This window comes from Varroa jacobsoni, unplaced genomic scaffold (genome assembly GCF_002532875.2).
Source record: "Varroa jacobsoni isolate VJ856 unplaced genomic scaffold, vjacob_1.0 contig00878, whole genome shotgun sequence".
In the NCBI taxonomy this organism is placed as follows: domain Eukaryota; kingdom Metazoa; phylum Arthropoda; class Arachnida; order Mesostigmata; family Varroidae; genus Varroa; species Varroa jacobsoni.
Window position 1 is genome coordinate 2,374 of NW_019214546.1, and position 12,219 is coordinate 14,592.

Consider the following 12,219-nt stretch of genomic DNA (forward strand, 5'->3'; position numbering starts at 1 on the left):
TTTAACTCCGGTGTGTAGGGTATTATTGTCCCACAATGCTTTCTGTTGCCTTTTGATCTGGAACTGGCTGAGTTCAATTAAATTCCTATGGCCAAAGCAATATCAAAAGATGCATTTCTCGATCGTGCACACATAGCGCCGTTAAAGACAATCAGAAGGTGTTGGTGCCTTTTACTGATGGTACATGTGGTGTAAGACAGAATGGGGTCATATAAAGCGGGCGATATATGGGGTAGCGATTTTTTAACATCTGAATGGATTTCTGTTTTTGCCCGAATACCATTAAACGATATAATCCTTAGGCTAAGCTATGGTTTTATTAGTGCCGGAAATGATGCTACAAACAAAAACCTATTTCATTAATTATTAGATTATTCGATATAAAAAGCGAGGGAATAAGTATTTTTTTTTAAATTTTTCACAGGCGTAATTAATTTATTTACTTTAAATTTATTATTGTAATTTATTATATTAGTAAGTACATATCATTAGTATATCCCACTCTCTGACACTTATATCATAGATAACTTGTTTTTTCTGCTACTGTGGACATCTAGAAAGACAGAAAGCCTTGAAGAGCAATTTCAATACCACATCGAGATCTATGGAGACAGTCAACTAAATATTTTTCAATATTGTAATCTGTGAGAGCGATGCCTGGTTAATCTAATGGATACCAGAGAGCCTTCAAGCTAAATCCCGCCCGTTTGCCATTGACGTGCTTGCGATGTCAGCTAAGTGGTTTACTATCAACAAATCGAGATTATTCAATCTCGATTCGTTGATACGGAGGTTGTCCATCGTTCCTTCCAATTGGTAGCAGTTTAGCTGTAACCAAGCAAGTACAACTCATAAGGCTCTAGTAAATCGTAGCTGCATCAATCGTAGCTGCTACACGTACACCGTAAGCGTTCGTTGCTGTACATTTACTCTAGAATGATGTTTCGCCTGTTTAGGTGTATTTATGTAGCCGTCTGCGATAATCGTTTTTGCGTCACAGTCACAATTGTATGCACGAATAAATGTATTGATCCATCATGTAGCAATCATTTTTCAAACATTCTAACCGTATTCATTTGACCGAGGTCAATAGGTATGTTATTTCTACATATACTAAATTGAATATGGGTATAATACTGGCGGGCTTCCATCGCTTTGTTATTTTGGCCAAAAGAGATCCTTTGTTTTTTAGTTGAAAATTTCCTCTCAAATATATTATAATATTCTCAAAGATGTTTCATTTTTAGGAATATGCAACAATTATATCTATTGTATATAATTATAGTAAATTATAGAAGAATAAATCTTTTTCAGCTACTCGCACGATACAGCCTCGTTAGGATTTGACCTGCCTAAAAATGTTTTGTTGTGTCAGTAACTCTATATGAACAAAGTTTATTTATCTATACCTATACTTAAATATATTCTGAATATCGGTCTAAAACTAATGTAGAAGCTGAAGTACCACTTACTCTAGATAATATAATAATAGTAATAATAGCATTTCTGAAATAAAAAAATCCGTAAAGAAGAAAGTTATTTACATTAGGATTTTTGTAGGAAGACGGTGATCTACTCTGTCACGGGCTGTGTCGTACCAAATCGCTAAACTCGATCCCGTTTTGAACGAGTAGCTTGATCATAAAAATATTATTAGCTATTCACAGAGACTACACCGCAGCGTAGCCATTGACTGAATAGAGAAATAAGTAGTTCACGACGGTAACTGGGTGTTCAGACAGACTCGGATAGTAATTATTAAAGTATATTTATGACACTTTGTTAAATGGAATTTGCATGTAACTATGAAGAAAATCGTAGAATACACTAATAATAATCTACTGAGAATTTAACGACCGCTCAAAATATTCGTAAAGATTGATTTTAGCAAAAAATCATCGAAATAAAACCGGCCCAATGCCTCCTAAACATTTTTCATATACAGTTTCAATCTATTGAATTTATTTCCGTTTAAAATCGTAGTCAAGCATTTTAATTGTCTCAATTTCAAGAAAATTATAGATATTTTTACTCGCATACCTGCTAGCTTTTTTATGCGCATTTCGAAATAACGGAATGGCGGCAACGATAGATAGGTGCGAGCTATAGACCAGATCATTCCGATGGAATAGCTAATTACTGTTATTAATTATTAGAACTCACGATCTAATTTAATGGGTTTACCATTAGCCAAGTTGAAAAGTGTAGCACAGTCTTGTTAGGATGCAAGAGCTTTAAATCAGGTGGCTCAATTAAATCAAAACTTTTCGAAATAATCGCATGCGCCAAAACCGATGCTTCCAGAGAAAAGCTTGTTTTAAGTCAATGTGATCATAGCTGATCAAAGTTCTGAGAGTGGTGTCCTGTGAAGAAGACTTATGTTACCTGATTTCTTTCAGAAAGGCGAATGCATCACTAAGCACAAATTACTTTTACAACTTACTGTGCAACCATGGGTAGCTACGATGCTTAAAAGAGACTCGTGTGTCTTCCAGCGAAATGCTGCTAGGAGTTAAGTATTGTAAGGCTTGTATTCGGCACCGCCGTTGGGCATTCCGCCAGACGGAATAAGCATATCTGGCCACCGAACAACCCATATTTGAACCAGTTACGTTTACGATACATTATTAAATTATGCCACAGGTCTCAACAGCACAACGCCGATTCTCTAACTGGTCCTATCAAGAAAATACTCTCACATTTGCGCAGGGAATGTGTGAAATAACCTTCTAAGTTGTCTGGATCGCGGTGAATAAGGGTTACATTGAATAAAAATTACCGTTAGGATACCTTTAGCACATGTAAGCTATGTCGTTTAAATATCTGTTTTTCTTTGTTTAGATACAGTCCTGTTTATAAACAAAGCAGAAACATATTTAAAATATAAATTCCGTCAGATCTTGAATAACGAAAGCCAAACGGTCATACTCCCTTGTCACAGTTTTTATTAAATATATTGAAACAGTCGAACACAATTCTACGATAGTGCTATAACGCTTATTGTAGAAAATTAAAGGTCATAAGAGATTATAAAAAATGTAAAGTCAACTACGCCGCAAAGGCTTAATCAAGATAAGGCTAGATATGTAGTAAACAGATCTCGTTTGAACCTGAACTGTCTAATAATGAGTTATCTGTATAGATAGCGATGAGTAGAGAAGTGTACAGTGTCGAACGCCACAAATCTGCAAACTTACTGAGCCTGACACTTTTGCGCAGTAGACTAGTAAAAAACACTCACCGACGCATCCCATATTTACTCTACTCGCCGGAACCATATAGTTCTTTTAGCGCTTAGACTCCTATGGCGTACTGTTCAAAGGTACTCTCTGAGCCCAGGCTACTAGATATTATTAGTATAATCTACTGCACGAAATAATGTTGCGTACCATAAAATTTTTGTTTTTTTACTTTATCACACTTGTAGTCTAGTATTACATATATAGGTAAATGACGAGGCCATAATGGGCAACCGCTGTTTATTTTGGCAACCGCACCGCTAGCGCACAGCATGTCTAATATGAACTAGGCACGCTTTTATATTTTCATCGCTTTTTATACTTTAACTATTTGTCTCGACGTTAGTTTAGAGTCAAAGGACGCGACAGGCGCAGCAAAAGTAATCTGTGTACGCTATCGGTACTAGCTATCTCATTGAATTTTCCTCCTAAACTCTTCTATAAATTACATATCAGCGCAAATTCAAATATACATAGTCCGTGACGTTTTGAGGCTAGACGTTACTTCAGTTTACAAATAGGCATAGAGATATATGCAATAAGAACGAGGACAAATTGTACGGGGATCTGATTTCTGATGAAGCTAAAAAGTAGGTGTTTTACTGTACTCTTATAAGATGTGAACAGGAATAGTGCGGCTAGCTCAATTCAACAGGAGGTAGTTATTGTGAGAAACACTGATACGTCCAGCAAAACCCCTCTGAAGCAATGCATAATAACTTCAATACTAAACATAGAAAAAAAAAACCAAGGCTATAACAGCCAACAGCAAACTTCTTAACTAGTCTAATCAGAAACGCTGTGCTAAGAGATCCATTTACAACGTAAGTTGAATTATGTGAAACGTCACGTTGAACAGGTATACTTTTAAAAAAAAACCTTACGTTTGGCTATAGAAACAAAGTACTTTGTAACAATATTTCTTTATTCTTTTTTAGGATTTGTTTGGCTCTATGATTCACACAATATTACATATTACTGCATACCTTGAGTGGTTCTTATTTTTTTGGACGCAGTCATTTTACAACTGGAAACGAAACTATTATTATGTCCGCTACTAAACAGACAATTACGAAATTAATCCGTAGGCATATTTAAAATAGTTGATCTGCGTGCAATACGAAAAGTTCCTATTGGTAGGATGAAAGATTTCCATGAACGATAGTAGACTGGGCCGTGTACGGATAAGTGACGTTAATAAACAGCTAGCTGTCTAAGGATAATTGCTGACTATTCTGAGATAGTGTTCTAGAATTATTAAGATAACACTCATAGGACAGATTTGACTGGCTTTTAATTCATTAATCCTGATAAGCTCTATAAGCAATTTTTAATTCTTAATGGCAAGAAACAACAAACATAGAGAAACACGTGAACTCGGTTTGTCCGCAGAATTGTTATTGAATAGTATTGTGTTATACTACTGCAGTAAGTTCGCGCTTCCGACGTACGGCGTCAATTTACGGAAAACATACATTATATTTTTAAGCTATAGCTGCTTGCAACCAACATTGTGGCTAAAATCGGTTATCCTGGCGACGTTGGGAGGGCCAGATACGCGTTCGAATCAGCGAGTTCTAAGTTGGCGAAATTTTCTGTTAAGTTTAGTGGTCCCAGTTGGGTTGTTCCCTAATTCCGCACCCTAGAGAAAACGGTATACTTATCGTGGCCTTTAACCTAAGCTGCCTCCTTCCGCACATAGTACATAAGCAAAAATACCTTTACTAGCTAGTCATTCACAGCTGGACTAAAGTTCTCTACCCCAGATGTTATTAAAGGGAAAGAGACAACTTTAACTTTTCTTTCCCTTTGTCATTCTCTACAATTCAATGTCGTTTTGCAGAGTCACTGGTCTCTACATATTGAATATCTTGTACCATTAAAGTTTCAAAAATTTGCTGTGCTCCTTTCGGCGCATAGTTCAGAAGTGCTGACAGGCCTAGTTTTTGCTTTTAATTTCAAGAAGAACACCAGCTTTCAATAAGCTTTGAGTCCAATAAATTTGTAAGTATAAACCTTTGTGGCTTGAATATATATATATATATATATATATATATATATACATGGATTTTCTGATAAAAACAAAAAAATGAAGGGAAAGGTGAATCTTTCACTGCGATTCCTGTTTTTTTGTATATTTACAAGATCTAGATTCGGTGTCACCAATTTGTTCGCGAATCTTTTTTAAATTATATCAAAAATGAAGTATACTGAAAAACCTATGGACTTACGAGGTTCGAAAGGAAAAAGCCTGGTACGGATTAGATGTACAAAGGGCATGAAATATTGTCATGCGTTATTGAACCCGATAAACCCTCAGAAGGCTAATGCATGTTAGAAATTCTGTTGCAAACATTCACCGTAGTCTAGTTCTGACAACTTAGTACTTATTAGTATTAACTTAGTATTCAAGAAAACTAAGCCCTAAGAGATGCAGCGAAACTGCTTAAGTATTCATCTTTTTGTAATAATAAAAGTGCCTTATTACTAATTTGGCGTTCCTTTTGCGTAAGTGATCGCAGAGGGAACATACGAACCTTTTTGGCGTAATAATGTTTTTTTTTTTCGAGAGTTTTCAAGAACAAATATTGAGGTATGTATGAACCTATGCCTGTACGTTTGTATAGCTTAAATACCAAGAAACGGTTTGGTTAATTTTCCCAATTACGATGAGCGTGAGACATGCTCATCTAGCTAGAATAAATTTCACTTCGATTAAACGCAATGTAATCATTCGAGGGCACTTGTAGGCTCTGAGCCTGCAGTTTTCTCCCAACGCGGGTGTTCAGTAGAGGACAAGCGTCGAAGCTCCGTCATCTGGGAGATTTCCTTGCTTCGAGGGATAACAAATAGCAACTTTTGTCTCTTTGCGTCTGCACATTAAAACAAGTGGGAAACACCTAAGCTGACTACCCTGGGGTCCCAATGAAGCAGATGACGCTCAAACAAACTTTAGTCTTGCATTCAATACTAATTAAAACTTAAAAATCAACAGTAAATACAAACTATTTTTAATGAAGAATCTCCTAGAAGGTAAACATATGGGTTAACAAGGAGCCCATTGTGTAATCCATGGTCATCAAAACGACGAAGAACCTGTCTGCGATACTATTATTATATTTAATTGTTTGAGTAGCCAAGTTTGGTGTCGAGTAGTAGTAATAATATTACCAGCAAACCAATTTTATTTTACTTTTTTACTTTAAACGATTTATTTTCATTTCAACGAACATTTTTCACTGGACAACCCGTGTGATATTAATAATATAGTATTAATCATTAGATGGCTATCATTTTTACTTTATTTTTTCCACGATGAAAGCATTTTTGTTAACACGTTACTAGATCGCTCAAGCTGAGATGACCAAAGTGGAAAGAACTTACTTTGTTCCTCGGATTCTCATTAAAGACCAAATTGCCGATGTCATTAACTTCGAGAACCGTCAGCGACAACAGTTTCGTCGACAATGTGCTATTTAATATCTCGAACTATCCGTAGCTAAATTAACCTGGAATAGGGTATTCAATGAAACGCCGGAGGAGATATAAAGCATCATTTTGTAGCACGTTAAGGTTAGTGTATAGATGACGCCCCCCAACATATGTCTGCCTAAGACAAATGGTTATTAAAGGTGTATAATTATTAAAGGCAATTCCATTCACAATAGAGAGCTACTATATCCGACTCTTTTGTGTGAATCCGAGATTATGGCACGATGGAAATTATAGGACCTGATGACAAAGAACCTATGGCACTGTAATCCCCTTCGTAATTATTACTTCTTTACAAAGCTACCGCACATTTTATAAACTTCCGCCAGAACAAGAAAGCATGTGTAACTTTTCATAGCTTGATAGCAGCGGTTCGGCTATCGGCAAAACGATTGCTTATCTTTAAAAGCTCGTTGCGATATTACTAAATATATGCGTACAAAATCTTGCAGCAACTCTTATGTCGGGGTTTGCTTGTATGTAAGCTAAAACTCATGAAACTGCAAAGTAAATCGTGTTTATATTCAGACTTCTAGTATCAATATGTCTCACCTCACTATTCGGGGTCGAATTTTCGCCTGGTCATCTAAGTACGGGTTCATTTTGTGCGGTAGAATCTGCTCGTCCATTGAAAGAGTTTAGTTTTGTATGTTGACTTAGTTAATAATTTAACTATCGAAAGCTAAAGAAAAAAAACACTTATTATACAGCTGCTTTCGGGACGAGATTGAAATTGTGGTTCTTTCCGCTCACCCTCTCTTGATATTCGGGTCCACTTTTCGTCGATTTAACATTGCGTCCCTTATTTCTGAACTGCCTGATGCGCCTGTTAATTACTTCGGAAAAAATCGAAGGTGTTCTAGTAATGAAGGGAATTCTCTATTTTTTGTTTGTGCTAGAACGCTAAGAGCTCTGCCTATCGAGAATACTGAGCCAACCCTCTGGGGAAGATTTTTTTTGTTATGCTATGGAAAACAATATGGAACAACTATCACAAATACGAATCCATGCAACATAGCCATATTCTGGCAATAACTAAGATTATCTATAGTTGCTATAAGTGAATATAATACTTGATTTAACTTCGTTCCTTACGGGATAGACTTGCCTTAAATTGGAATATATCGTTCAATTTGATCATCTAGTTCAAAGCTAATTGCGACTCTAGAAAGCCTGATATAACCTATCACTACCTTAGCAATGCCAGTGCCTCAAAATCCGATCCGAGAGTGCGCAATATTACAGCTGGCTAAACGTAACACTATTTCTATGTAAGTTTCAACAGACTGATACACTTGAACCAGCAGTCGTTAACGTGTGTACAGCACTAGGCGGAATGAAGTTTGAAAAATAGAGGAAAAATACAGAAGGCTTCATCGTAGATATCATAGTTGATAGTTCTAAAATATTAAAGGCCACGCGGGAGGGCACGAGCCAGATGAATATATAATTCCGATTACGCAGGCAAGGCCGTCACTTTCTTGAACATATTTTTGCCATACCGTTTCTAGTATGGCTTTCCAGTCACATACTTTGTTATTCAAGGGTTCAATCATAAATATAAAGTTACCGTTATGTCTTGAGCTTGATGTCCTTATAGCCGAAGATCGTGATAGCAGTGTTGTGAGCTACTAAGATCAAGCAGTCTCACAATAACATATGATATAATATCGTTGGAATGAAAGATTTTTACGACATTATTTACACAAACTTATGCAGAGTATGTTACGTCATTGCAGGTAAGGTTGTTTCAAGTTTGCAGATTGTAATCAGATAGTAGTATTGCACTAAATTTCACATCGAAAGAATACTCGTTCCATCCATAAATCTATACCACGTTCAACAGTCTGGATGTGCTTCTTAGTATACAACCAGCAATGGACAAATTGATCTAAAACAGTGACCTTTTTGCAGAAAAATAGCACAAATGTGTATTGGTATTTTGAAGCAACTTTAAACGACAGTCCTTAATTCCTTAATTTTCAAAGACACTCATGTAATGTTTGGTGTACCACTTAGAAAATAGGTGCACCATCGCTAATCGATAGCCTGCAGCTCTATGCTTTCGGTGTGAGAAGTGTCTGCTTGGCTTTTTAGGTTACAGTCAGCTACAGGGATTACCTTTATGGAATAAATGTAAATGCAATAAATATAACTACAAAGTATGTTAGGCTTTCAATAACTACCTTTAAAACTTCCGTAAGCAAAAGACATTCTAAACCATTGTCGGCGCGTACGAATACGGAACGTTGATGGATATAATTGCTTATGCATAGAGTCGGGTTTTAGTTAATTCCTGTTTTTTTCATTTCATCAAAAGTTTATAGTAATCACGTCTGACAAAATCATCGAAAAAATTAACATATGCGTATGTAATACTATACCTTCATACTGTCAGCATCAGTGATCCGGTCTTAAACTCTAGCATCAAACAATGTATCACATCGTTTCTTAAAAAAATCTTCAAAATGTGATCACTATCTGCTTGCCGGAAATAATGCAGGCCATAGAGTATTCATTTGAACTTTCGTTCCTTAAGACGGCGTAACTACTGGCCTCCAAAGGATATTGAGGAATTTTCCTGCTTTTAAAACACCTTTTGTGTTTAATATAGAGAGGCGTAGATATCATAAGCGTCCCTTTTTTATGGAAAAAAACTAAGGCAATTTAATTTTATGTGTGGTAGAATTACTTTTCGTACCAAAAATAGGATTTATTTTCGGTAAAAGATCTTTATTGATCTTCTTTATTGAAGGGCTGACTACTATTTCAGCGAACCTAACTTGTTTCACGTAAACATAATTTCATTCTTCTAAAATAGAAAGTTGATTCTTTGCTGGGTGAGTCTTTGCTGCTGGGTGAGTTTTAAGCTCGTGTTTACGCATTTCACAGTTATCACAAAGTTATCGTTGTGATACATACAAATTGTAAAGTATTAATATGTCGTTAGCAGAATTCGAAGCACCGCCCAACGGTAACTTTCGACCAGAAGCTCGACTTAGTTAAGGATTAGACAGCTGATAGGTCATTGAAGAATTTTTGGAGAGGAGAGTCATAAGTACGTCACAAGGCTTTGCAGTTTCGCAGGTCCTTTAACATTACAGTTAACTAGAATTCAGTAGACCTTCTGGGGTCTCGGAACTTTCGGAAACTCGGAACAAGCTTGATCTGCCACTATTTCAATAGCTATACGCACGGATATTTAAGACCTGAGAAAAGATCGCATAGTTTTATTAATTTTTAAGTAAATCTTGCATGGGAGATTTCAGTTTAAAGAAAGCTATACGACTTAAAGTTATCTCGCTACTTAGTATCTAATAACTACCAAAACAACATGCATTTATCTCGTTTGCATCACTAGAAAATTATTACACTTTGATTACTAGATCGCATGACATTACCATTTGGTATCCTGTTGATGTCGAGCGTCTAACATTCTTCATAAAACCTCAATCCATGAAAAACACCTGAAATGGCAGTACTGTGCGTCAAACTTATAATATTTCGTCTACAAAAAGGCAACCAAGACTGCTTCGTCATGAAGTGTAATTGTGAGCAAAAAAAAAATCGCTAATCTTCCACATACTATGATGGAAATGGTCTAAATGATGGAAAAAGTCTAACAATTATACGGGCTGCAAATAATGGCTAATCTGTACAGCGTCATCGTGGATTGGGCAGATTATTAGCAAAACTAGACAAGATGGGTATCGAATTAGACACACATAGAAAAAAAAAAGGGAGAGTTCGTTATTTTTTTATTTTTCTTCTATTTTTTTGTTTTTTTTTAAATTTTTTTCATGTATTTATTTATTTATTATGGTATTTATAAATTCGCCCTCTTTCGATCCTTTCATACTGCAGTTCTAGTTAAATACCACTCATGGAAAACTTATCGTCACTGTCAGGTAAACCTAAAAAGTAATTTTCGCATGCTTGTGATTCTTTTGGATACACGCTCAGAAGTTATACAAGTGCATGTAAACAAACGCTGCTTTCATAGTAAAAGTATTATTAGAAATAGTTTTTATTACCGACCTGTAAGTTGACGCACATTTTTATGAGAAGCAATATAAGAAGCAGGATGCTATAAAAATATGTAGCTTTTTAGAATGAACATGCTCTGAACATTTTGGCACGCTGACTTTTGAACTGGCAAAGGTCACAAGCAACCAAACATAAGTATGTCCTGCTCTGCACTGTATGGTGCCTTAAATGCGCATATTTCCGGATATGGATTACCAGAGGTACATGCGTAGTTTGTGCCTTCGTCAAAACGTTTCATCTAAAAGGGTGAAATTCACCTAGATAAAGCCAAAATAAATAAGATAACGAACTCCTCTATTAAAAAAGATTATTAGGTTCTGTAATAACAAAAAACAGGAACGACGAAGCACGTTGGTTTAAATACGGCCCTATGCAAAAAGCTAAAGACACGTATGCGAGTAGTCGCCAAAATCGGTTGTAGCAGCAGCAGCAGCTGCGGGTCGCTGTTAGCGACCTCTTATTTCTGCAAATAAGCTTCCATAGAATTAAGATATAGAGTCAACAAAGCCCTCACTTTTGCACTGGCCTTGGTTCGTCTGCGAGAATTGTTTCCTAAATTTCCCTGAAATATCCTGTATATAGGTACTATAATTGTGCTAGTTTTTTAGCCTGATCGTGAGCACTGGGTAACGGTTTATCCTAGATAATCTCGTTCGATGAACGAACAGATCGCAGTCTGACTGACAAACTGAATGAATACAGTCTCCCTAACTGAAATGCTAGCACAACGTAATTGACGTTGCACGCGATGGTTGTTGCATTCGTGTTAGCTTAAGATGTATGTGCTTTCGCAGTCGTTGGTCCTGACAACATTATTAATTTTCCAGCACAAAATACTTTTTCTACAAAACTAATGTCCCGTTGTAAATTTGGCTTATTACAGAGCCGATGAGGAACATTGTTTTCGATTTTAATTATTTTGGCGTTCGGGTCTAGAGCTCCACACCATTGTGTCCTTCTGTCTCTCACCGTTCTACCAAGTTAGAACAAACAACACACGTTAGGCGCTATCAGGCTTCATCAAGAGTGGACGGGACAGAGTAGAAACAATTGTTGAAATACCATGCATCGAAGCGTCGATTGCTACGCGATATGTTCGGGTCAAATGGCATTAATATTTGATCTTATGTAAAACTATTGTAATTTTTTTAATAATTTGATATCCACTTAAGTATTCTTCTGGCCTGCAAAGTAGAGCCTAACGACGTGGCTTAATAAGGAAATCGCGGAATGAAGAGCCCCCCCGGAAAGCGACTTTCACGTCACGTAAACGTTCAGGACTTCTATCACAGGCATTGAGGCGAAACATTTTTCTATGCCTTTTCCTGAATAATTAAAACCAAAAACTGTTAAGTTTTGAAAGAGCTTCGATTTATTAATGTTCAACCACTTCAGTGATTCAGTGAAGGACTGTTTTAAATCCAGTCTTTGAAGCCTAGAT